The 6,904-nt window shown below is 56.7% G+C and overlaps 1 long non-coding RNA gene across 1 annotated transcript; it reads right to left on the reverse strand.

Annotated features, from left to right (window-relative positions):
• Window positions 1-2,233: 2,233 nt before the first annotated feature.
• LOC127316720 (uncharacterized) lies at window positions 2,234-4,600 on the reverse strand. The gene is made up of 3 exons (XR_011749238.1): window positions 3,987-4,600; window positions 2,430-2,497; window positions 2,234-2,305 (listed from the first exon to the last, which is right to left on the reverse strand). It is a non-coding gene; the product is annotated as an uncharacterized lncRNA (long non-coding RNA).
• Between the last annotated feature and the right edge of the window lie 2,304 nt (window positions 4,601-6,904).

Here is a 6,904-nt window from a genome sequence, read left to right on the forward strand (position 1 = left end):
GCGGGCATCGCCGCCTGCTGACGACGCCTCGACGCCTCCTATCTTCGTGGACGTGCCGGCAGTGCAGCCCCGAAGGGAAAATCCCTGTCGCCCATGAAGCCCGCCCTTCTTCTCTTATCCGTCTCGGTCGACAGATACGTACGCCAGCTGTCGGAGTCGATGGCGTACGCCGGATCAGCGCGGAGGTACCGCCTCCTTCGCCGGATCTCCACAGTCCGATCAGGCTCGCGCGCAGGGACGGGAGGGATGGGCACCCGGCGGCAGCTGAGCCGCCAGCCGCCATGTAGTTGCATGCCGGAACAGCCCTCGCACGACATCTATTTGCCGTGCATGAGCCTCCCCAGCGTGACGGGGAGCGGCACCCTCTTGCTGCCGCTGTCAGAGGCCTCGAAGTCGTTCTTCTTCCCCATGGCGCTGCGGCGGTGGTGGTGCGAGTGGAGGTGTGGGGGAAGGAGGAACGCGGCCGGTGGTCTTTTAAGCGCGGCCGTGAGCGGGATACGATGGCATTGAAGGCGGCGCAGAAGCCCAACCGCCGCCCGCCAGTGCGCGTGCAGAACAGGCAGCCGCGCCATTGATGGCGAAGGCTGCGGCGCAGACGCGGAAGCGCTGACCGTCGAAGCGATGCCCTCGATGCAGACTCGCTGCCAGGCGGGCCCGGTGGGGAAGCGAGCGGACACTTTGCGCGTCCGTCGAGCGTCCGCAGAGACGCAAACTGGCGCATATTTGCGGCAGGTTTACGTCTCCGTGGACGGCCCGGTCACTTTGCGTCGCGCCGCTGGAGAGGGTGCCAGACGCATTTCCGATCCACGCAGACGCAAACGATCGCTGGAGATGCCCTTATTTTTTTGATAACTCAACGGTGGGAAGCAAAAGCCCCCACCTGAAGTCCTTTTCTCACTCTTTATTCCAACGTAAAAACGGCCAGGCCGCTGGGAGGTACAGAGAGGTACAGGGGGAGGTACAAAAGGGGTGAGAAGAGAAGTCCAACTCGAAACAGAAACACACACTCATCACAGGGCATTCTCCCGCAGCTGCAGCAGCCACGCATCTACTGAGTGTCGCGAGGCGCGACGGGGCAGACGGTGAAGCCAGAGCTCGCAGTGATCCACCAGCATAGCAACCATGCATCGAGTGCGCATCCGGACATCATCAAAGACCATACGATTCCGGCTCTTCCAAATGATCCAGAGCAGCAGGAGTACCAGCGAATTTCGGACAATGGAGGCGTGAGGTTGCAGCGCGCCGGTAAGCGCAGCGCAGACACCCTCCAGGTCGTCCGCCACGGCTGCGGCAGGGGCTCCCACGGCGGCGAACAGCGGCGTCAGGCGTGCGCATCGGGAGAAGAGGTGGAGCTGGTCTTCATCTTCCGTGCAGAAGGGGCAGCGCGGGGAGGGAAGGCACCCATGCCGATGAAGGAGCGCACGCGTCCTGGTGTTCCCGTGTCGAGCAATCCAGAAGAACACCCGGACTTTTAGTGGAGCGAAGTTAACCCAGTTGGTGTCTGTCAAGGGCATGGCCACACCCGAGGAGTGCACGACGCGATACACGCCCACCGCGGTGAACTTGGCCCCTCCTGGGAGCATGCGCGAGTCTTGCTCGTCGGCCAAGGTAGCATGCCGGAGGGACGCCTCTAGGGCGGCCAGCTGCCCTTGCGCCGTGATAGTAAGCCGATCCTGCAGCGGGAGATCGAGGCGAGCGTGACGGAGGGCGTCGGCGACGGTGAGCGCGGGAGCCGTGCAGTGAGTCAACAGGGCGGGGAGGCAAGAGAACAGAGGCCCCGCGGCGTGCCAATTGTCGAACCAAAACGAGGTGGCTGCACCATCGCCCACCCTGACGTTGGTGAGCCCGCGGTAAGTGGCGAACAGACGCTTGAACCCACGCCAGGCCGGAGTGTCTGTCGGCAGCGGTGGGCTAGAGATGCCGCCCTCTCCATACCAGCGACGGACCCACCGTGTCCATGGCGTGTCGTCGCCACGAACCAACTTGTGGATGAATTTCAGGAGTAGGCTGACATTGTGACTGCGGAGATCGTGGACACCCAAGCCACCCTCGGCGCGAGAGCGGCAAACATCGTGCCAGGCGACTTGACAGTCACCGCCCGAACACGCAGATTTCCCTTTCCACAACATCCCACGTCGCGGCCTGTCCATGTGGTCAATAGTCGTCACCGGCATCGGGATAACGCTCATGGCAAAGGTGGGCAGGGCCGAGAGGACGGCGTCGGTGGAGATGCCCTTATTGTCTATCTGAATGAACACCCCATATGCTTGTCTAAGCCTGGAAGCTGAACGCAAAGTCCGTACACCTACAGCAAAGGTTAGAAGCACAACTTTCAGACAGTGAGCAGCAACTAGCCGTATCAGATTCAGAGTCACTCAACTGGAAAGTTTTTTCACCACCACATAGTAATGTCATTAACACTTGCATACCAGTTATAGTGCCGACTGCCGAGGCTCCAACTGGACGATGCCCCTGGATATGTCGCCACTCGCGGTACCTGCTGAATACGCAGTATAACATAGCATTAAGAATTATCGAACTCATCATAAAGACACTCTCCCCCTCCCGGGTCGCTCGCGTGAGCGGCTCCGGAGGCTCCCCCAACCCTAAAAAAACCCTCCTTTCTTCCTCTCTTCCTGGCCGCTGCCGGCGCCGGCGCCGGCGGTGGCGGCCGTGCCCGACCGTCGAAGGCGGCGGGTGAGGTCGGCGGCGCGCCCCGACGGGCTCCTCGCGCGCGCGGGGGGACGTCTCCAGGGCGGCGCGGGTGGTGTGTGTGCGTGGAGTAGCTCTCCGGCTACGGCGGGGAGGCGCGGAGGAGCGGAGGATCCCGGAGGTGGACGCAGCGGCGGCGGGCGCGCGGTGGAGTCTCGGCGCTGGACGGGAGCGGTGACGGCGGGTCAGGAGCTTGGTGGCGGCGGCATGGAGTGCGTCCAGGGGAGACCTAGCGCAGCGGAGGCCGGCCGGCGGCCAAGGAGGAGGACAAGCGTCCTCGTTCCCCGATGGCGCCGACGAGGAGGAGGGTTCGGAGGCGCTGGGCCCAGATCTGGGTCCTTCTTGGGCCCGATCTGGGTTCCGTGCCGGGTGGTTGTGGGCCTGAGCGCAGGCCACTTCTGCTGGTGCCCGGAGGGTTGGTGGTGCCTGCTGTTGTTCGTGTCTGGCTGGTGGTGGAGCTCGGAGCGTGCCCTCCTTGGCCGTGCCGGGAGCTGGTGGAGCACCATGGTGAGGCTACGATGACAGAGTGTCGTGGCGGCGGCGGTGTGGACAACAAGATCAGCGGCCCCAATCCGGCGGGCAGCGTGGGCGGTGTGCGGCATCGGACGAAAGTCTAGTCCGCTTTGCCGGTGCCGGCGGCGATGGCGCCCGTGGGCGTCGTTTCCCTGCTTGGAGGCGCCGCTGAGGTATGCCGACACTTCCCTGCTCCCGCATGGGTTTGGTGCTGTCTCCGGGCGAAATCCTAGATTCGTGGAACCGACGCATTGGCGGCATTTCGATGTCGTTCCACTATTGGGAGCCTTGCGGTTGGAGACACGGCTTGTTGATTCTCTTTGCGTTCCTCCGGTGTCTGTCACTGTCCAAGGTTGATCTTCCGGGGCGCTATGTACGACGTCATCGGAGAGTCCAAGACGACGCCTTTTTTGGAGGCCGACCTAGTCCCACCATCTTCTCCTTTGATGGTGCGTCAACATAGGAGAGTTCTCTTGCAGGGGTTGTTCTCCGAGGTATCCGGTGTGGAGCGAGACGTGGCTTGGAGGATCATCCTTAGATAGGCTCTTTGTGTTGTAGTTGTAACTTTGGTGTTGGCTGGTCTTCGGATTAGCCGGTGTGGAGTTTGTTCTGCACTCGTTGTTCGCAGCGAGTTGTAGTCTTGTACTAAAATTCTGCCTTCTATAAAGATATGGTACGCCTTTGGCGTACTCTCGAAAAAAAAAGAATTATCGAACTCTCACCCTTTGCATCCCAGGTATATACTCAAATTCATGAATTACCAGCTGCTGATGCACAACGATGAGTTGTACTGGTCGTCTTTGCACTCCCGTCACTATGTCCTCCTTGATATGCAAACTGTATACCATTATCAGAATTACAAGAATCTAGGAACACACTATCACAATTATGCATAGCTAAACCCATTACCGCTGCCCGATTAGGTAGCTGCCAGTTCCTCACGATCAGCTGACTCATTGACTGCAATTTTTCTGACAAAAAGTAGGCATCATTAGATTACTGAATTTGCACACCCCACAACATAAAACACAGGTCTCTGAAAATTACATGCGTCCATGAGATTCCTACCCCCTCATGCTAGACTGGCACCAGATGCAAACCGAACTCTCTTTGGTGCATTCAAAGGTAAACCAGCGTGATCTCGTTTATTTCTCCTATCTCGGATAGGCGTGGATGACTGGACGGGTGTGGCAACACCGTTTCAGCCGCTGGAGCATCTGGCATGTCATCGTCCATTTCTGGCACTTCAGGTTCCTCGATATCATCTGTGCCATCAGGCACAACAGCTCCACCACTGGCAACACACAGTTTTCTGAATTAAAATTATGCATACCCCTTAATTTTTCCATTATAGGGAATACGAACACAGGGTGTGCTACAAACAGAAGGAGAACTCACCCACTGAAAATTTTGGAGCACCTTTTCCATTTTTTTCTGGAACCCCTGCAAATACGTAATTCTGATTCTGTTCAGCCATTGTCAAAAGTATTTTTGTGTCCGTTCCGTAGACGCTCTTGCAACGGCAACCATTGTGTCTCCATGGCGCCATGTCCGTTGGTGCCTGACCCACCTTTACCCTGCACAGGTTCGCAACATCAACCATTGGTTAGTTACAGCTACAGAACACTCATACTAATTCTGATCGTCATTTCGCCTTTTTACACACAACTGCACAAACTGATAACTGTTGGCAACCTGCTAGCGAGGGCTGCAAATTCATGCTATCTCTGTATGTGTAAATTCTACCTTATCATCACTGCCACTTACCTGCATCTAGTTCACTCAACAACTGAACAATTTACTTTTTCTATACAGGAATGGGTACCTCAGCAGTTCACAACCTGGCTCAGATTCTTGCCATTTCCGATAAATTTGAACTTTAACTACAACGCACAACCCCCTCTAATATTCACTAACTTCACACCAGTGCATCATTCACAATAACAATTCTTCTTTACCCGACGATGCACGATCAGTCGTTACTCAAATCGACATGATTTTACTTTTTCTGCTAGGCTGATTTTCATGTGTTGCTTACACCAGTCGACCAAACTCAGATTTCTGGGTTGCTTTTTATATGTTATATCCACCCGCAAAAAAAGACTTACATTTTCCAAAATTTCAGAAATTGTGAATATGCTTCCTAGTTTTTTACCTCTTGGCGCAGTCCCATCAATGTCTGATTCACGGTGCACTGAGTTCAATTGGCCTGCCGTCCTCTTCTTCATCGCCGGCACCTGCTAGCGCTTGCAAGATGCCCGCCACGGATGGATCTGACTTCAACCGACCCGACATGGCTGCACGCACCGTCTTCCACCACTGCATCACGGATGGATCTGCACCATTTTCGGCCACAACACCTGCACCCTCGTAGATTGGCGCACAGCAATGGCAGAAATACGCCGTCATAATTGGGGGCAAAATTCTCACCCATAGTTTCCAATCGAGGAAAATCGCATGCACTAACTCCAGGGGAAATCCATAGCAGCGCCGGTGAAGTACCGTTGTGTCTCACCGGCGCCAGACGAGTCGCCGGAATCGGTCTGGGGAACCGATGATGTGCTGGTAGAGTCGTGTGGCCAGTGGCCTGCTCTGTTTCTGTACCATGTTGGTCCATGTAATCATGCCCTTCTTGTTCCGCGGGTACAGGTCGGCAGGGACGGGGCTTGCCTGCGCCGCCTCCGTGCGCCCATCTGTGCGCCCCCGTCCGAAGTTAGGCATCGAACGGCTGCCGCTCAAACCGGCCTGGATTGCCGTTTCTCTGTCAAAATTAAAATCTGAATACCGATCGTAATACTCATCCATCCATCCCGTAAATCCGTAATATACGCACGACGTCAAATCTCCTCCTGGCGCAGGCACGGAGCCCGTCCAACCGCTGACCTCTCCACCGGGACCCCTAGCACCGATCTTTCTCCGACCAGCGTCGTCGCCGGGCACTCGGACGTGTTAGTCGACGGACCTGGAAGCTGCAGACCCCATTCCCTACCGTCGTCGCTGCGTGCCAAGTGTGGCGCCTTCCACGTCGTCGACCTTCTCCTGCGCTCCTATGGTGGAGAAGCTCCTGTTTGGCTTCCATGGCTCAACCAGGCAGGAGCAGCAATCCACAACCATCGATCATGCTTGTATAAAGCGCGAGATGTTTTTAGCTATTGTCTTGTTCCCATGAAAGTGATCAAGTGAAGGCAGACAAACTGCACTACAACAGACCCTCGCTGACCAGGTATGCGTGTGGGTGACGAAGGATCTAAGGGATCAGGTCTGCAGCGTCCAGGTCCGTCGACCTCGACGCCGGGCCAAGGTGCGCCTGCTATCGCGTGTGTAGCCTCTGCTCAGTCCGTCGCCCGTCCATGCGTTGATGGCGTCGCCCTTCAGTCTGCGCATCGTCCAGAGAGAAAAAGGCATGGGAGGACATGCCGGCGACTTGAGGAATGGGATAGGTAGGAGGCCACGGCCGGAGGACAGGTCGGGGACTCGCTTCCCTATCTATTCCATCTTCTAGCTCTGTCAAACGCCGAAGGGAGATAGAACTGAGATTGCCGACGAGGTCTCCTAATTATTTTTCACTTCCGCGGCGAGCATTGTACGGATCTGTATTGTCGTATTTGTTATTTTTTTTTGGGCAAGAAAAATGGCAAGCGAGGGGCGCCGGATGCCACCACCGTTAGATCCCCTGCAA

This window comes from Lolium perenne, chromosome 7, assembly GCF_019359855.2.
Source record: "Lolium perenne isolate Kyuss_39 chromosome 7, Kyuss_2.0, whole genome shotgun sequence".
Classification (NCBI taxonomy): domain Eukaryota; kingdom Viridiplantae; phylum Streptophyta; class Magnoliopsida; order Poales; family Poaceae; genus Lolium; species Lolium perenne.